We start from the raw sequence: 16,927 nt of genomic DNA on the forward strand, positions 1-16,927 counted from the left end.
CCTGATTTAAAAAACAAAAAACCAAAACCAAAAAGGATCTTGATGGACTCCACAGCTGCCTACCACAGTCTCTATTTATACTACTGAACTACTTTTCTCCTACCCCCATGTCCTACACTGTGCCTGCAATTACTTTGTCTTCTCCAACTCTCTACTTAACTCCTTCTTTCAACCTTTATGGGCCTGATCCTCAAAAATTTTACTCATATGAGTGGAATTTACTTATGATAGTCATCTCATTGACATGGGACAACAAATTAACATGGATTTTGCAGTCTTGAGCCCTATGATTGGAGCAGCCTGTTGCTTCAAATATACAAAACATACCTTCCTCTCTTCATTCAGATCCCTTGTTAAAACCCACTTTTTAGCTTCCAAATCTTCATTTCCTCTGACTGTTTCCACCTAACTGTTTCATCATTTCTATTACTGAGAGTTAGATTGTAAGTTTTTCATGGCAGGGATCTTGCTTTGTTATGCATTTTTGAAGTTTCACGGACGTTTACAACACTAAGTCAATTACACTGAAAAAACAAACAAACCCTACATTAAAAGAATGTTACAGTTGCATAGCCAAGCACTCAAAAGTTAGGAAATGCCAGAATTAAGACTGCCTGTACCACCTTGTTTTAGCCCCCTCTTGTGTTGTTTACATTCTGATATAGTCTTTAATTAGATGATCACATCCTGTTTTCCCCATCCCATTCCCCCACTCCCATCTGCCTCAGCCACATGAATACCTGTCTCCAGTGTTGCAGGGCCCATTATGATACCCACTCTACTCTGTCTTCCTCTCGGTTTCTTTTTCTTATCTCACGAGTCCAGTTTTGGGCTACCTCTCCTTTTCTGCTCTCCTCTGTAAAATCCAATTCAGAACAAAACCATGATGCAACCACCAATATGGGAACATTCTACTCCATTAGATTCCACCATATGATCACAAACCTTTACATTTCCCACAGTCAAACAAATTAATTTCTTCTTTAGCCTGACTATTTATGGCTTGCAGCAAAGTTCAAACCTAACAGATGAAGAGGGGAAAGCACAGGAACTTCAAAAGGCCTGTTTGATAAAATAAGTGTAGTTATAAGTACAGAGAAATTGCAGGGTTAGGTGTCCACGCTTGGAGGCCTCTGAGTGCCTAAATAAAAGTTGAAATATAAAAAATATAGGAACCCATACTCATCTATGCAAAAACAAGGCTCATCCATTGGGAAGTCCCTTCTTTCTGAACTGTCAATCACCCCACTTTCTCCAGCCCCTACATTCAGATTTGTTACTGTTGTATGTGAAACAATATTGTCTTTAAATCTATAGCTATTACAGATGCCTTATACTGAAAACTATTTTTAATAAAGATGAGATTGTTAAAGGGGGAATATGCTGGTGAACCAAATGGGGAAACCCCTTGGAATTTTGTTATACTCATTCATATTAAATTAGGTTTGTTAGAATGGCTTTTTTATTAGTCCCCATTAAAGTGAAATGAAGGAATTGAAACATAGCACTGTGTCTTTAGTACTGGCCACATTTATTGTAAATGATTTTGAAAGATCTATCTTGGTTTCACTCAAATTATGTAATGTTAAACTTGTATGGGTTGCTGGTGTTTGGTGCACTGATGATTAGAAATAACCACTTGAACTGATCTGATGTCTCCTAAAAGCAGTTAATTATTTTGTAAGTATTTCATTACTTTGCTGGTACAACACATTCTGCTGACATGTAGCGCTGCATTAAGTGATTTGTAAATCACGCTGGTCTACAGCCCAGGCTGGCATGATTAGAAATCACTGCAGCTCAGCACAAACCACTAGGTAAGCTCTAAAATGGGCAGTTATATGTTATGGTACATGTAGTATGCATAGCTTTTGCAAGCCCAGACACATCCTAGCAAAAAATGGAGCTGTTGGAGGTGCTCCCTGGTTTGCTGGTGTCATTCAGAAACTTACTCTGGATAGAATATGGTACCCATTTGCAACTGGAGGGGAAAAGTAGAGGGAAGGAATAGCTCAAAGAAGCAACTAAACATTTAAATGCTTCTCCAAAAATCTGAGGCCCGTCACTGGCCTCTTTCCTATCCCTCCCCTTACATCTCACCCATACATTCCTGAGATTTGTCCCAGATGAGATGTGGCTAGGCAGTCCATCCCCCATCCCATCTGATGGAGCAAACTCATCTCAGTAATTCCTCCACTGAACTGTCTTTATTCAAAAGCATCCCCACAGCTCACACTCTAGAGTACACAGCAGGACTATGAAAATTCTCTCCCTCCTTTTCCCTAAGAGCCACCAATGTCATGGGAAGGGAAGGGAGTCAGAGGAGGATCTCATGCAGTTTCAGATTTTTCAATCCTGAACTGTACTCAGACTAACAAGATGTGTCTAAATCCCAGAATGTCACAAAATATAAAAGACAGCAGAAGAATTACTTGGTCCTGCTCTCTCTAATTTATTGTTGGAGAAGCTGAAGGAGTGAGAAGTCTACATTTCTATGAAGTCCTTAACTAGAGGGAGGAACTGGAAAAATCCCCACTGAGAAGAGACCAGTTGCTAGGTGATAGGTTCTTCAGGAGGGACTTTTAAACCATGTGGAACCTACAAAAGGTTTGACTAAAGTTCTATACACAGGTTCAGGACACACTATCTTTTCTGAACTGGCTCAGATAATAAAAATCATCTCACCAACTCCTTTTAAACATTTCCTAAATACCACTGACCTTTCTCCCTTGCCTCTGCAAGTTAGAAATGTCCAGATCTAAGTGATAGAAGCAGGTCATTTTGCAGAAATTTGCAGTGCTCTTCCTATCTCGGGAATAATGTCACTGGCATGTGTGTTACTATCTAGGGATCTGTCTTCTTTTATAGTCAAACCCCATTGCTTTACAATGAAAGCAGAACACACATATTGAGCTCTCAGTCTTTTCATTATAAATGCTAGAATAAGATCTAGAATTGGAGAAAATAAAATGTTCTCTTTTTTTCAGTGTCGAAAAAATTACAGATGAGAATTCTTCTAAATCAATTATCTCCAAATTTCTGGTGAACTACGTTTCATAGAAGAAAGAGTCATATGTATGGAAATGGCCTACTTAATTCCTTTGTTGTTTGCTTGATTAGTAATAAGTTAGTAGGGGGGACTATTTATTTTAAATGAGAAACCACATTTCCTGGGCCCCCCACAGAATTGTGTAATTTACATAAATTCTTCCCAGATTTGTATTGGTCCCAGCTGTGAACTAAAACCCCAGTGATACGTTTTCAATATTATTTCAGAGACTCAACAATAAAAAAGAACTTTAGAATTGGCATCCTCCCTTTACCCTCCTGTTGTCCCATTTGCCATTAACTCAGTACCACCCCATTACCACAGTGAAAAGAGCTGCGGCTTTACCTTCACAACAATAGTTAAATGCTGCAGTAGATCCACAAACAGAATGATAATGCTGTTGACCTTGCCAATGATAGAATTTTCCAGCATCAGCTAAGGACTACCAACTGCTATTGTCTATGTTGGATGAAAGCACTGAGATATCTTCAAGTAGGAACAAAACTTTAAATTAAAAACAAATCTAAGGGTACCTGAATACTTCTCCTATAGTGTTGAGTGATGCAACCTTGCCATTGAGCCTCTTTCCCATTCCTCGCCGTTATTACCTGTACAAACACACACACAGTTTAATATTTGTGCAGGTGATGAGAAGACACAAATCTCCTAATCTATAGAATAGAATGAATTCAAAATGTTTTGTGAATTCAGTAAAACATAAGCATAGTGCTTCCTATACCCAGGAACAACAACTCTAGACTCCTCTTGTATTCCAGAGGTGCTTTTGTAGTGGAAGGACAACTAAAAACCACTTGTACAAATTCTGAGGTCCTAACTCAGTTTCTAGTTAATCCTCACTCGGGCAAACTCAGAAATATGTACTTTGGGATCAATGGGAGTTTATCTGGGTAAGAAAAAGGGAGTAAGGAACACCAAGATTTGATGATCTGCAACAAGTTGCCCATCTGGAACCATAGCAATTTAGTAATATTTGTGTTGTAGTTCAGAGTTAAGTAGAGATTCCAAGTGCCTGAACCTTCTCTCCAGTTTGCAGTCTTTGCCATCAGTTCGGCACATGGAGTACTTTGAACTGCTACAGTTTAGATAAGAAGAAATATTGCTGGAGAATTGCCACTGTTCCAGAAAATTTATTATTTACAATATGCCCTTTGAACTTCAAAAATGTTTGTCTTGATGACCTGCCTGTGTTCTTTTCTCAATGCCCAGATAAGGACTTCCTCCTCCAGCTAAGAGAAAGGTAGCCAATATTTATCTAGTTGATGATCTCCGAGGATCTCATGCAGTTTCAGATTTTTCAATCCTGAACTGTACTCAGACTAACAGCCTTGACACATGCCCTAACCCAAATCTACATCCTTTGGATGGAAGGTTGAAACAGCTTTGTTTCAAGAAGGGGGATCAGGAAATTGACCTGCGTCTGTCTAGAAATTTGTTATCATGTACGGGCACCATCATTTTAAGCCCTTATTAGGAGGGAAGTTACTGTCTATGTAGAATGTAACAAACTTTCATACTAGATTAGATCTATCATAGAATATCAAGGTTGGAAGGGACCTCAGGAGATTATCTAGTCCAACCCGCTGCTCAAAGAGGACCAATCTCCAGACAGATTTTTACCCCAGTTCCCTAAATGGCCCCCTCAAGGATTGAACTCACAACCCTGTGTTTTAACAGGCTAATGCTCAATCCACTGAGCTATTCCTCCCCTCTATGAGCCATTACATCCAATATCCAGTCTAAGATAGTGTCAAGCATCAGGTGCCTTAGAAGAAAAAAAAATGCAAGAAACTCCTCTATTGGCAGGTGAAGGATGATCTGCCTCCCCAAACCACATGAAAATCTCCTCCTAGACCCTAATATTTAGAGATTGTCTTAATCCCTGAATCATTAGGCATTTATCCTATCCAAAAGCTCATTAAAGCATTAGCTATTATAAATCTGGATATTCTTGTTATCCATATAGAAATCCAGTTCTTCTTTGAATCTTCATAAATTCTTGGCCTTAACAATATCATGTGGAGTTCCACTGTCTAATTACATTTTTGGTTAAAAAAAGTATTTCCTTTTATTAGTTTTAAATTTTCCACCTTCCAGTTTCACAGATTCTCTTCTTCTTTTTATGTTGGAGAGGGAGAACAGAAGTCTCCAATCTACCTTCCCTGTGCCGTTTATTATTTTGTATACTTCATTATCCCCCCTTCTTTCAAAGATGAGAATTATTAAAGGCATAGAAACTCTCTCACATGAAGAGTGAAAAGCTTGGAATTTTTTTCATCACCCTTTTCTGAAAGCCTCCAATTCTGCAGTACCCTTTTGAAATGGAGTTGTCAGTATTACACACAGTATTCCAGTTAAGGGCAAATCAACAATTTGTATATTGGCATAACATTTTCCATATTAAGCTTCGTCCCATTCCTTACACACTCTAACATTTGTTTGCCTTTTTAACTGCAGCTGCACATTGAGCATTGAGCTGTGTACAGTGACACCTGGGTCTCTTTCCATAGTTAATATTGTGAATTTAATACCTTGTAGTTTGTATGAGTAGGTCAAGTTTTCCCTCCAATGTGAATTACTTTTCCATTTATCAAAGATAAATAATATGCCTGGCAGCCTTTATGAAATATGAAAGAGACATTTTAGAGGAAGATTAAAACCAGGAGTTTGATTATACAATTTCAAAATCAGATAACTTACGCAGAAGATAGCAACTTGAAAATATTAGTTTGAACAAAGCAGACAGATGAAAGGCAGAATTTGACCTGATTCACCTTAGGCAGTTACAATCTCTATCCAGTTCTAATGAGTTGATACTTTGGGATTAAAACACGGAATGGTGATGCAGCCAGGAACAAAGAACATAAGTGAACACAGGCAGGAAAAAAATGTCCAGATAGTATTAGTAGTGTATAGAAATAGAGTGTGTTCTACTACCGATACTACCCTATTCCTACACACTACAATATTAAAATTTCACTTTATTTTCACTAGCAGAAACAAGCAGTGAAACAATAAGGGAGCATAACAGTAGTAGAGGAGAGAAAATGGCAATGGAGACAAGGAGAGAATATACAATGAGCTACTGAAAAGTGGAGGAAGAGACAAAGTGATATGGAGACAAAGTGAGAGGGAGGATGAGGAGGGATAGAGACAGCATAGAATGAAAAGAATAAGAAAAACTCAATTGGACAGAAAGGAATAGAAAACTCAGAATGGCAGGCGGGGGAAAGATGACACATGATAGGTCACAGCACAGAAGATGAGAGAATACCATTTTTCTGGACAGCCAGGTAAGGTGTGTCTGCTTTGAACTGTGTACTTTGGGAGGTGAGCTCATTGGAGCAAGGACCATATCTTTAAGTTTTGCACATTACTGGTTCTCCACAAAATAAAACCAGTAACTGAGAAAAACAGTGCCTGAATTGTATAAAAACAAGTGTTTAGCATCTTTTGAGGTGATGGGAGTAGGCCAGATCCTATTGCTGGTTCATAGCACAGTGAATCATTTCCCCTCATATCTCAGTCTCCTGGCTGGAAAAGTAACCCATAATGTCACCTAAGCAGCTTGAAATTGACAAAGCAGAGCTTTTGTTCCCAGACAGTCCAGAAACTTGTCAGTTTCAAGTTGCTGCAGCATCAATGCTGGCTACCCTTTGCATCTATGCAGAGGAGAAAGAAGTGAAGATACAGATATTCTACAGGAGTAGGAAAAAGACCACCACACTGGGGAAAAGATATGAGGGGAGAAAACTGAGAAAAAGAAAAGATTTTTAAAATGACAGCTAGATTGTTTGTTTGACAGTGTGAGCACTCAGTGTGGAGATACAAGCAAAACCAAAACTATTTAAAAGAAAAAAAAACCAAGAAGGACACAGACTGGAGAGTTAAAGAAAGATGTAGTTAAAGAAATAGATACAGCAGAATACATCAAGAGAAAAACAAAATAAAAGGACAAGAATGAAAAAGAAAATGGAAAACAGATGAGAGAACAAAGACTGGTGGATTAAAATAGAAGTACAAGGGAAAACAGAATTTTAAAAAATCACATTGCTTGAATTGGATTGCTGTAGGTTTTGAAAGCTTAGGCTTATTTTCAACTATTAATTAATTGTGCACTTGAAGCATCAGACCAAAACTTTGGACATCTATAGAAAGCACACCTTTTACTTGGAGGGACAAATATCTGGTTATCAAAATGGGGAGAAAAAAAACCCTATAAAATCAGGTGAACGTTATTGATCTTTCTATATACTGTTGTTTAAATACAATTGCAATTTCCTCAGTCAATATCACACCATCAGTGCAATATCAATGCAAGTCATTTCATTTCAGGGATTGATCTAAAATAGGGAATATGGATCTTCTGATGCACATGTAATTGACACATAATTCACCCTCTGTGGAAATAGGCCTAAGGCCAGGTACACATTTGCCCTTAACATGTAGTTTGTGTAGACAGTTGCAGGAGGTGCAACTGTTGCTGCCATTTCAGACTATTGCTTCTGTGTCTATTACCACTTCCAAGTCTGTTTCTTCCAAGTCATTAAGTTACTGTACAGCCTTGCTGTTTTATAGACCTAACATTTTCCTCTCCTCTTTGAATGCCATTTTCTTTCTTTTTTTCTTTAATATTTGTCTCTCCTTTTGTGCACAAATACAATATTGTTTGACCCTTAGTTAACAGCCCCCCTCCCTAAAGAGTCCTTCTTACCTAAAATATTGTCTGTGTTTTCTTTAGGGAAAAATAAGAGGCAGCAGCAGTGCACATGCAGGCTCTTGCTGGTTGGCATAAGCATCTATGACCACATCTAGGTCTTTTTTCCCTTTCAGAATTATTTTCAGTAAAATAAAACCTTGCCAACTGGTAAGTGAAACTTAATTAGTTCTTTTCAAGTAAGTTTCATAAAATATGAGTATAGAGCAGCAACATGAATTTGCAACATATCAACAATTGGGATTTGGCAACAGAACTGTAGTGCACCACGCCCCCCTGGAACTTGTGTAGTGTCCTATCCTCTCTCCTCTGTTTGAATTATTTTTGATAGCCCCCACAGCATAACTGTCACTTCTGTAAGGCAAGTACTATAGCTACTGTACTCTATTCTTTGAAAGCTTGATCAGATTAACCTTTTCCAACACGACTGCAGAGAACTCAAATACGTCTATGGGGAATGTATGCCAAATTCTTTTCCAAAGGCCCCAACTATGCATATCTACATTGTGTGTATGACATGGTTTCTTACCATGTCTGGAAAAAAACAGTTCTATTAGAAATCCAAGTTCTGCTGAGAAATCTGAGCAGATTTACAACAGTGTACATCTGCTGTACACCAAATCAACGCATTGTGGGTCTGATTTCCTCCTCAGTTGCACTCTACTTTTGTTGATGTGGATCTTTGATTTAATCCTGTGGTTCAGAGAAATCACAAAGGTAGCCAATAATAGATGTGTGGGCACAGAAGAAAATATAGTACAAAAGAGAAGGAAAAGAATAGAAGAAGGTACAAGAAAACTAGAATAAGAGGAAGTAAAAATACTGCGGTTTGGGAAAAAAATTGCAAAGGAGAACATCTGGGGAGAGGGGAGTTTCTCAGTTTGTAAGCCTTAGAAATTTCTATATCCCTTTCAAGATTTAGTTCAGCCAAACACCTTACATTCAGCTGAACTAGTTAAAAAGTTGCTCAAGGGTCACATAGAAGAATGAACATGTCATAAATGTAGGCATAGGAAAACCAGTTTGTATGAAATAAAAAACCCCATTCACCCATGGATGCAAGAGGAATACTACAGGGAATCTGAAAGCTCATATTTTCCGGAAGTTATTGTAGTTATTCTAAACTTATGCAATAGCTTTAGGGTCATGGCTCAATTAATTTTTAAATATCTAACTATCGTTATAGTATTGCTTTGCATTATTGTTTCGCAGTTATTTTTTCTTTCTTTAAATAATTTACCTAGTAAGGAGTCTACTATACTGCCTTCTTGTATCAGTGCATACCAGTATACTACTCTCTTTAGGAAGGTTTCCCAAATGAAACAACTCCATGTCAGGAGAGGAAGTTCCTTGTGTGAACCAATATTTTAAAATGCCCCTGATTTCACAGGATGAATTTGACCTATTCTATTGACAAGGCACTGAGTGCACTCAGTGGCCAAGATTTTTTAAAAAGGGGCCTCAGGTCAAAACTAAATAACATAAACAAGTGCCGAGCATTCAGCTGCTCTCATCAACTTAATGAAGAGCTACTGGGTGCTCAGCACATCTCTCTCTCTCTCTCTCTCTCTCTCTGTGTGTGTGTTAGGTGCCTACTTATGACTTTAAGGACATAACATTAAGCTCCTATTTTTGAAATTCTTGGCTGCTATGTAAAGTCACAAGAGTCAGAGGAGGCAAATAAAATATGATGTATCCTCTGTCCCTGTGAGAGATCCACTAGTTTCAGTGGACATTTTGCAGTCATTAAATTTGAGATGGGAACATTTGATGTGCGTTTTTTTGGAGCAGGAAACGTCCCTGAAATGGGAAATATATTGATGTGCACAGGTCCAAGCTGCTAGCCCATATTCAACTCTATTCACAATTATTAGAAGCACTGATGGACTTTCAGTGGTGCTGCTAGCATTTCAGTTTATTGGTATCAATGACCCTTCCCATTTCTGTTAAGAATATGGAATTGCTAATACACACGACTGTCCTTTTAGAAGCTTTGTGGCTGAATCATAGAATTTAAGGCCAGAAGGGACCACTAGATCTAGTCTGACTTCCTGAATATCACAGGCCACGACCACCACCCAGCCACTAGCACATGAGGTGATAGGACTGGGATAACCAGTACTCTCCATCCAGGGAAGCATCTCTTTGCTCTCTAAAAATCTTCATTGAAATGTACTGACTTAGGTTATTCAATGAGGAGGACTGTGCAATAGCATTCTCGCTCAGATAGTTGTGAAAAACCACATGAGGTCCCCTCCATCTCATTTACTTTACATTACAGATCAGCACTGAAGCAGCCTGACTTGAAACTATGTATTTTAAAGTATCAGAGGGGTAGCCGTGTTAGTCTGGTTCTGTAGAAGCAGCAAAGAATCCTGTGGCACCTTATAGACTAACAGACGTTTTGCAGCATGAGCTTTCATGGGTGAATACCCACTTCTTCAGACTTGCATCTGAAGAAGTGGGTATTCACCCACGAAAGCTCATGCTGCAAAACGTCTGTTAGTCTATAAGGTGCCACAGGATTCTTTGCTGCTTCTGTATTTTAAAGGTTGCAATCCTACAATTTCTCACAGCTACAAACAAGGTACATTTAAAGGAAAAAAAATTTAAAAAATGAGAAACAATAGAGTAACAACAATGTATTTTTACTTCTGCTGGATGTTTACAATTTATTAGGCCATAATCACAAAAACAATACATGTGCAAAACAGCTACTCCACTTCAGAGTCTAACTACAGCATTTTCCATAGAGAAAAAGTGTTTCCAAATACAAACTGTTTCTCACAACTTTCAATTAAATGTGAGGTTACATTAGGTTAGAATAACTAAAATTTGTAGGAAAATTGTACATGCTTTCAGATTCCCATGGTGTGCCCCATAAGGGTGGGAGAGAAGGTCTTATCTACAGTAGTATGGCCTCAAAAAAGAAGATTGCCTTTATCATCAAAATATTGATCAGTGTAGTATAGATTATCACCCTTTTGAAGGTTGTTTTGTTGTATTTTTGCAATATTCTTTTACTGTACAAGATATTTCTTATGAAATGTGTTAAATTGACAGCCCTTAGGACTAAAGTTCCTTGTCTAGATACCATTTGCACAGTATACCTGCACATAAGCATGTGATTAAAGTTAAACACATGCTTCACTGTTTTGCCAAACAGGAATGGACAAGCATATGTCTAAAATATTTGTTGAACTGTGTCCAGACAGAGCAGGCATGGCATAGGCAGTAGGATCACAAGCTTCAAAACACAAAATTCACATTGCCTTATGGCACACCATAGTTCTGAATGGGAACCCCTGGACCCATTGAACTTCATGAGAAAACCCCTAGTGACCTCCTTGGGGCCAGGATTTTACCACCCATGTTTCCAAAGGTGAAAGGCTTCTATTGTAGCCTGCTGAACTACTCAGTTCTTCAAAATAAAATAATAATAATAATAATTAATAAACGTGTGCTAATCTCCTGAAAAACTTGAATGTTGTGATACTTGGCTGCTTGCCCTGCCTCACATTTAATAGTTATATTGATTTCACTATTGTGAATTTTCAGCTAAATGCTAGTCATGACCTCAACTATGAATTACTAGCATGCTACAATATGTATATGTAGATATAAGCATTTCATCTAAGCTTCAGAGAGGTTGAGTTACCTGCCTCTGACAGACTCACTTAACTTTTGAATGGGGCAGTTGGTTGCTCTCAGATTTCTCATGTCTGAGAGCAGTTGGTTGCTCTCAGATTTCTCATGTCTGACCTTGCAATCTCACTACTGCCAGAAGTAGTTCTCACTCAACTATTTCCATCTCTACTTTCCCGCAGATTTCTTTTCACCCACTGCTGGTGCATCTAATAATGGTTTTCCACTAATGGGTCATTCAAGGTGTACTTAGATCCTTTAAAACAGAGTGCATACTACAGAATTTTTAAATGTTTAATGTACAGACAACACCTTTTACCGTTTCTCGCCCTGGTGGGTCTTTATGGTAAAACAAAGGACAAAATCTAATTTATACTGACTGGGCCAAGTCCTGCTCATTTACATGCCTGTTCCATATAAATATATTCAGATAACAAATAAATATTGACAAACAGTTGGCCACTCAGCTTCTTTAGTGTTACTTTGGTCTGTCTTATCACTAGCTTTAACTTTGAGAAATTGTATTTTTAAAACCCTGCCTTTCACAGGGAATATTAATCAAACAACATTTATGAATAGTGGAGGTTACTAGAATATTTATAACCGATTTGCAACCTTAGAATGGGACACAAAGGATTTCACTGAAATCCAGACTGGGATCAGTTAAATAATTTCCACCAATGGATTTGAGAAGGATTCTAAAGTGTAAAGATGACAGGGGAAATTACTTTTGCAGAGTTCCCGACAGCATGCTAGAGTCCCAGGGTAGGGCATAATTATTCCAGTGGAAGACTGTTCTCTAGCAAACCAGACAAAGCCAACAAGAAATAGCACTGGAAGTTAAAGGGGTATGGAACTGATGGTGAATGTTTGCTTCAGTGAAACAATTAAAGTAACTTCAGTTTATTAGTTGGCCGCTATTTGTTCAAAGAGATATCTACAGAATTAATCAATGAAGGAAGCTGCTCAAAATATAAATGATGAACTGCATTGACCACAGGGATCAATGAAAAAAGGAAAATGAGTGCATAATGATGTTCATTTAGAGGAAACCGAAGACAATTCACAGTACTCACTCAAACCCAAACTAAATGAAAGGCAAAGCAAAAACTGTGCCCTGAACTGATTTCAGAAGGGTTGCAGAGGTTTAGCTTTGTCCATAGTCTGAGTTGTGCTTTGGCAACATTTCAGGAACGTAAGGGAATCTGCTTAATTGAGACACCCCCGAGGGCAGCTTAATATTCTGATTAAGAAAAAAAAAGCTTGGGGAATATTACTGTTTTCCTTATTCTTATAAAGTTCCTTGTTCAGTGGTTGTCAGAAAAAAAGCTGTTTTTTTCATTTACTGTTGTCACAAAGACACACCCATCACTGTTGTGAATGCCCCGCCCCAGCAGTTTCCTCCAGTTCTCACTCTTTCAGTAAGTATCAGAGGGGTAGCTATGTTAGTCTGGATCTGTAAAAGCAGCAAAGAATCCTGTGGCACCTTATAGACTAACAGACATTTTGAAGCATGAGCTTTCGTGGGTGAATACCCACTTCGTCAGATGCAAGTAGTGGAAATTTCCAGGGGCAGGTATATATATGCAAGCAAGAAGCAAGCTAGAGATAACGAGGTTAGTTCAATCAGGGAGGATGAGGCCCTGTTCTAGCAGTTGAGGTGTGAAAACCAAGGGAGGAGAAACTGGTTCTGTAGTTGGCAAGCCATTCACAGTCTTTGTTTAATCCTGAGCTGATGGTGTCAAATTTGCAGATGAACTGAAGCTCAGCAGTTTCTCTTTGAAGTCTGGTCCTGAAGTTTTTTTGCTGCAGGATGGCCACCTTAAGATCTGCTATTGTGTGGCCAGGGAGGTTGAAGTGTTCTCCTACAGGTTTTTGTATATTGCCATTCATAGAAGTTCATAGAATATCTGGGTTGGAAGGGACCTCAGGAGGTCATCTAGTCCAACCCCCTGCTCGAAGCAGGGCCAATCCCCAGGCAGATTTTTGCCCCAGATCCCTAAATGGCTCCCTCAAGGATTGAACTCACAACCCTGGGTTTAACAGGCCAATGCGCAAACCATTGAGCTATCCCTCCCCCCAGCTATCCCTCCCCCCGCAGATGAGGGGGAGGGATAGCTCAGTGGTTTGAGCATTGGCATTGGCCTGCTAAACCTGTTCAATCCTTGAGGGGGCCACTTAGGGTATTGGAGAGTTGTCTGGCGGCCTCCTTTTGGTAGTCAGACCTGTTCATGATGACAACAGCATCTCCTTTATCAGCCTCTTTGATTATAATGTCAGGATGGTTTCTGAGGCTGTGGATGGCATTGCGTTCTACGCGACTTAGGTTATGAGGCAAGCAATGTTGTTTTTCCACAATTTCTGCCTGTGCACGTCGGCGGAAGCATTCAATGTATAGGTCCAGACTGTCATTTTGACCCTCAGGAGGAGTCCATATGGAGTTCTTCTTCTTGTGCTGTTGGTGGGAGGGTAACTGTGTATCAGTGCACTGTTCAGTGTTGTCCTGAAAGTATTCTTTGAGTCGGAGATGGCGAAAGTAGGCTTCCAGATCGCCGCAGAACTGTATCATGTTGGTGGGGGTGGCAGGGCAGAAAGAGTCCCCGAGATAGGACAGACTTTTCTTCTGGGCTGAGTGTGTGGTTGGATAGATTGACAATATTGCTGGGTGGGTTAGGGGTACCACGGTTGTGGAACCATGTGGCAGGTAGGAGTTTAGACAGCTTGCAGTCCTTTTTCCTTTGTAGAGAGGTGAAGTGAGTAATGTAAATCTCCTGTCTTATTTTAGTGAAGTCCGTTTGTATGGAAGTTAGGTTATTAATGAGAGTCTCTAGGTTGGAGAGCTCTTTTTTGATGTTTTCCTGTTTGCTGTATAGGATGCTGATCAGGTGGTTCCTCAGTTTCTTTGATAGAGTATGGCATAATCTCTCACTGTGGTCTGTGAAGTATGTAGATAGCAGTGGATTTTTCAGTAAAAAGGAAAAAGACAGGTTGGCTTGCTTATGCCTGTATCTGGCAGAGACTTCCTACCACTGATCCCATTGCAGCTCCATGAAGAACTATCTGATTGCTGAGAATATATGGGCAGGAAAAGCAAGTGAGAAAGGCTCACTTGAAAGTTAGAAGGGAGATGGAAGGCGTTGTCCAACGTTTCCTGGCATAAAATATAAACAACTTAAAATTATGGTTCTCACATCAACCATAAACTACTTATGTTTGACTTATGTGCAACATCTTAGGCCTGCAAAGACTTACACACGTACATAACTTTATACACTGAGTAGTTCCATTGAATTTATAATGCATTAAGGTAAGTACAGGTGAAATTTTCAGCAGGATCACAGCATTTAGTAATACAAAACACTACAACATATGCAAGGTAGCATATTACAGCTGACTTGAGAAGCAAAGCTTTGTATTTTCCTTGCTAAAGATATTAACCTGATATCCTACCTAAATTCCAATTGTATAATTATGCTGTGTTTCCATTAGTTAAATATTGTACATGTATTTTCTTAAATCATTTGTACTTTGGGTTTGATTAATATGATCCTACCTCATCCTCTTCATCAAAGAGTGCATAGAATAGGAAAAACTAAATGGAAAATATGGTGGGTTTCAACTTTGTGGAGTTTCCAAAGCATGCTCCCCTCAGGGTAAAAACAAACAAACAAAAAACCCCAAAATGATTACCAGGTGGGGTTATGATGACCATGAAGCAATGGTACCCAAGAAAAAGACTGGCTCCAACATCAGAGATGTAGCAGCATTTGCCTAGATGTTCAGCCTCTCTGCTTCCACCCTACACAAACCATCTATTTCCTGCCATCCCCAAACAGTCGGACATATCCTTCCAACTGCTGAACTTACAAAACACAGGTTACCAGGTAGAGCACAGTGTTAGATTTCCTCTCCTCTTTTCATACTGCCCAAACCTAATGTGTATAATCTGCATGTTTGGTCACCATCTCACACAGTGGAGGGCAATTCTTAGTCCATAGTTTCTGATATTCAATTAAGTTATAATAGAAATCACATTTGAGAAAATCTTGAACATGAGTTTGGAGATTTGGCTGAACTGCATACAGAAAACGCTCTACGTTAGGTTCAAAGTAGACTCGGGCTTCCCATGAGAATTTAAGATATGGACTCTTGCCCCCACAAAAAAGAGTTTGCAAATTAGGCACTTTGGTGATAAAAATAAATTAATAATATAAAATGTATTTCAATGATTTTCCTAACAGGAAATGTTGCACCATTGGACAGTTATTTTCATTCAGCCAATCTGGACACAACAGCCAAGAAGCTGAGATTATAACTACTTCAAGGCAAAAACAAACAGTGGAGGTACCAAAAAAGAGTAGCTTCACATTGGTCTTGGCCGAGAATTTTGCATCTAGTCATCTGACTAGATATAAAATTGCAACCACAGAATGGGAAGAAAGATGTGGAGCTCAGAAATATATTCCCAGTTTGGTTAAGTTCAGTAAAGCAGAATAGAGGAAGAAAACTTTATGAACTGCTACTGTTTATTTTTTGCTTTAAAAAATATGAATGAGAGAGAGATTATTAGCTTTCAGAGCTCCTGGAAACTAAGAAGCAGTTTCTGAGAGTATTATTGTTTATATTGTATAATTATTTTTTATTTTTTAAACAGATGTAGCCTGAAGCCTACACTATAAACATTACAGTTGTGTTTGGGGTAGATTTATAATTGTTAGCCCTCATAACAATTTTAGTAAAAGAGATTTTATGTTATCTTGCAGTTGTAACAGTACCTACGACATCTGCTATAAAACCATTACTATCCCCTTTAGCGTCTCTCATTTCAACTTTGTTTTGAACTGTTGTGAGGAAATATCACCTTTGAATTCAGCTACATCTGCTCAGGATTGAGACTCCATCAGTTTATAGAAGAGTATTTTTGGAGGTCTCTTATAGAGTATATCCTAAACATTTTTTTAGATCTTCTGTGCTGGAAGATCAAATCAACAAACACCGTAAGCGTTGGCGATAGATTTAAAATTCTGGGACAAACAACATTACAGGTGTGTTGGCGTATGATGTTCATGTGCTTCAAACAGAATTTAAGATAATTTGTATGGCAACAAAAGGTGCTACCCTAGTTAACTACAATTATTGTTGTGACTATACAGACAGACTAATTGGCTGACATTATTTATCAGAAATAGTTCACATACAGTGAAGAACAAAGGCCAGATGAACAGGATCTTATCTGTGTCTTTACCCCAAATTTGAGCCAAGTTCAAGCCTTATTTTTATTTGCTTTTTGTTACTCTTTAAATTCTAGCCATCCAAACAATGAACAGAAATAATAGCATGTGAACTAAATGACCAACCACAAAAGTCAAGAGATTGTCAAAGCAGAACATTTGTGAACAACTCACTCAAATTCATTCATACAAACTCTTCAGCAAATACATTAGTAACTGACCCCAAACTTCTAAACTAAAGAAGGCAAAATTCATAACCAGTATTAT

At 38.6% G+C, this 16,927-nt stretch overlaps 1 long non-coding RNA gene across 1 annotated transcript in view; it reads right to left on the reverse strand.

Annotated features, from left to right (window-relative positions):
- Nucleotides 1–16,927, reverse strand: part of LOC123372169 — a 133,228-nt gene that overhangs the window by 12,956 nt on the left and 103,345 nt on the right. Inside the window, exon 3 of the long non-coding RNA XR_006580150.1 lies at nucleotides 778–856. This is a non-coding gene — a long non-coding RNA (uncharacterized LOC123372169). The remainder of the gene's footprint in view (nucleotides 1–777; nucleotides 857–16,927) is intronic.

This window comes from Mauremys mutica, chromosome 6 (assembly GCF_020497125.1).
Source record: "Mauremys mutica isolate MM-2020 ecotype Southern chromosome 6, ASM2049712v1, whole genome shotgun sequence".
NCBI classification, from domain to species: Eukaryota; Metazoa; Chordata; order Testudines; family Geoemydidae; genus Mauremys; species Mauremys mutica.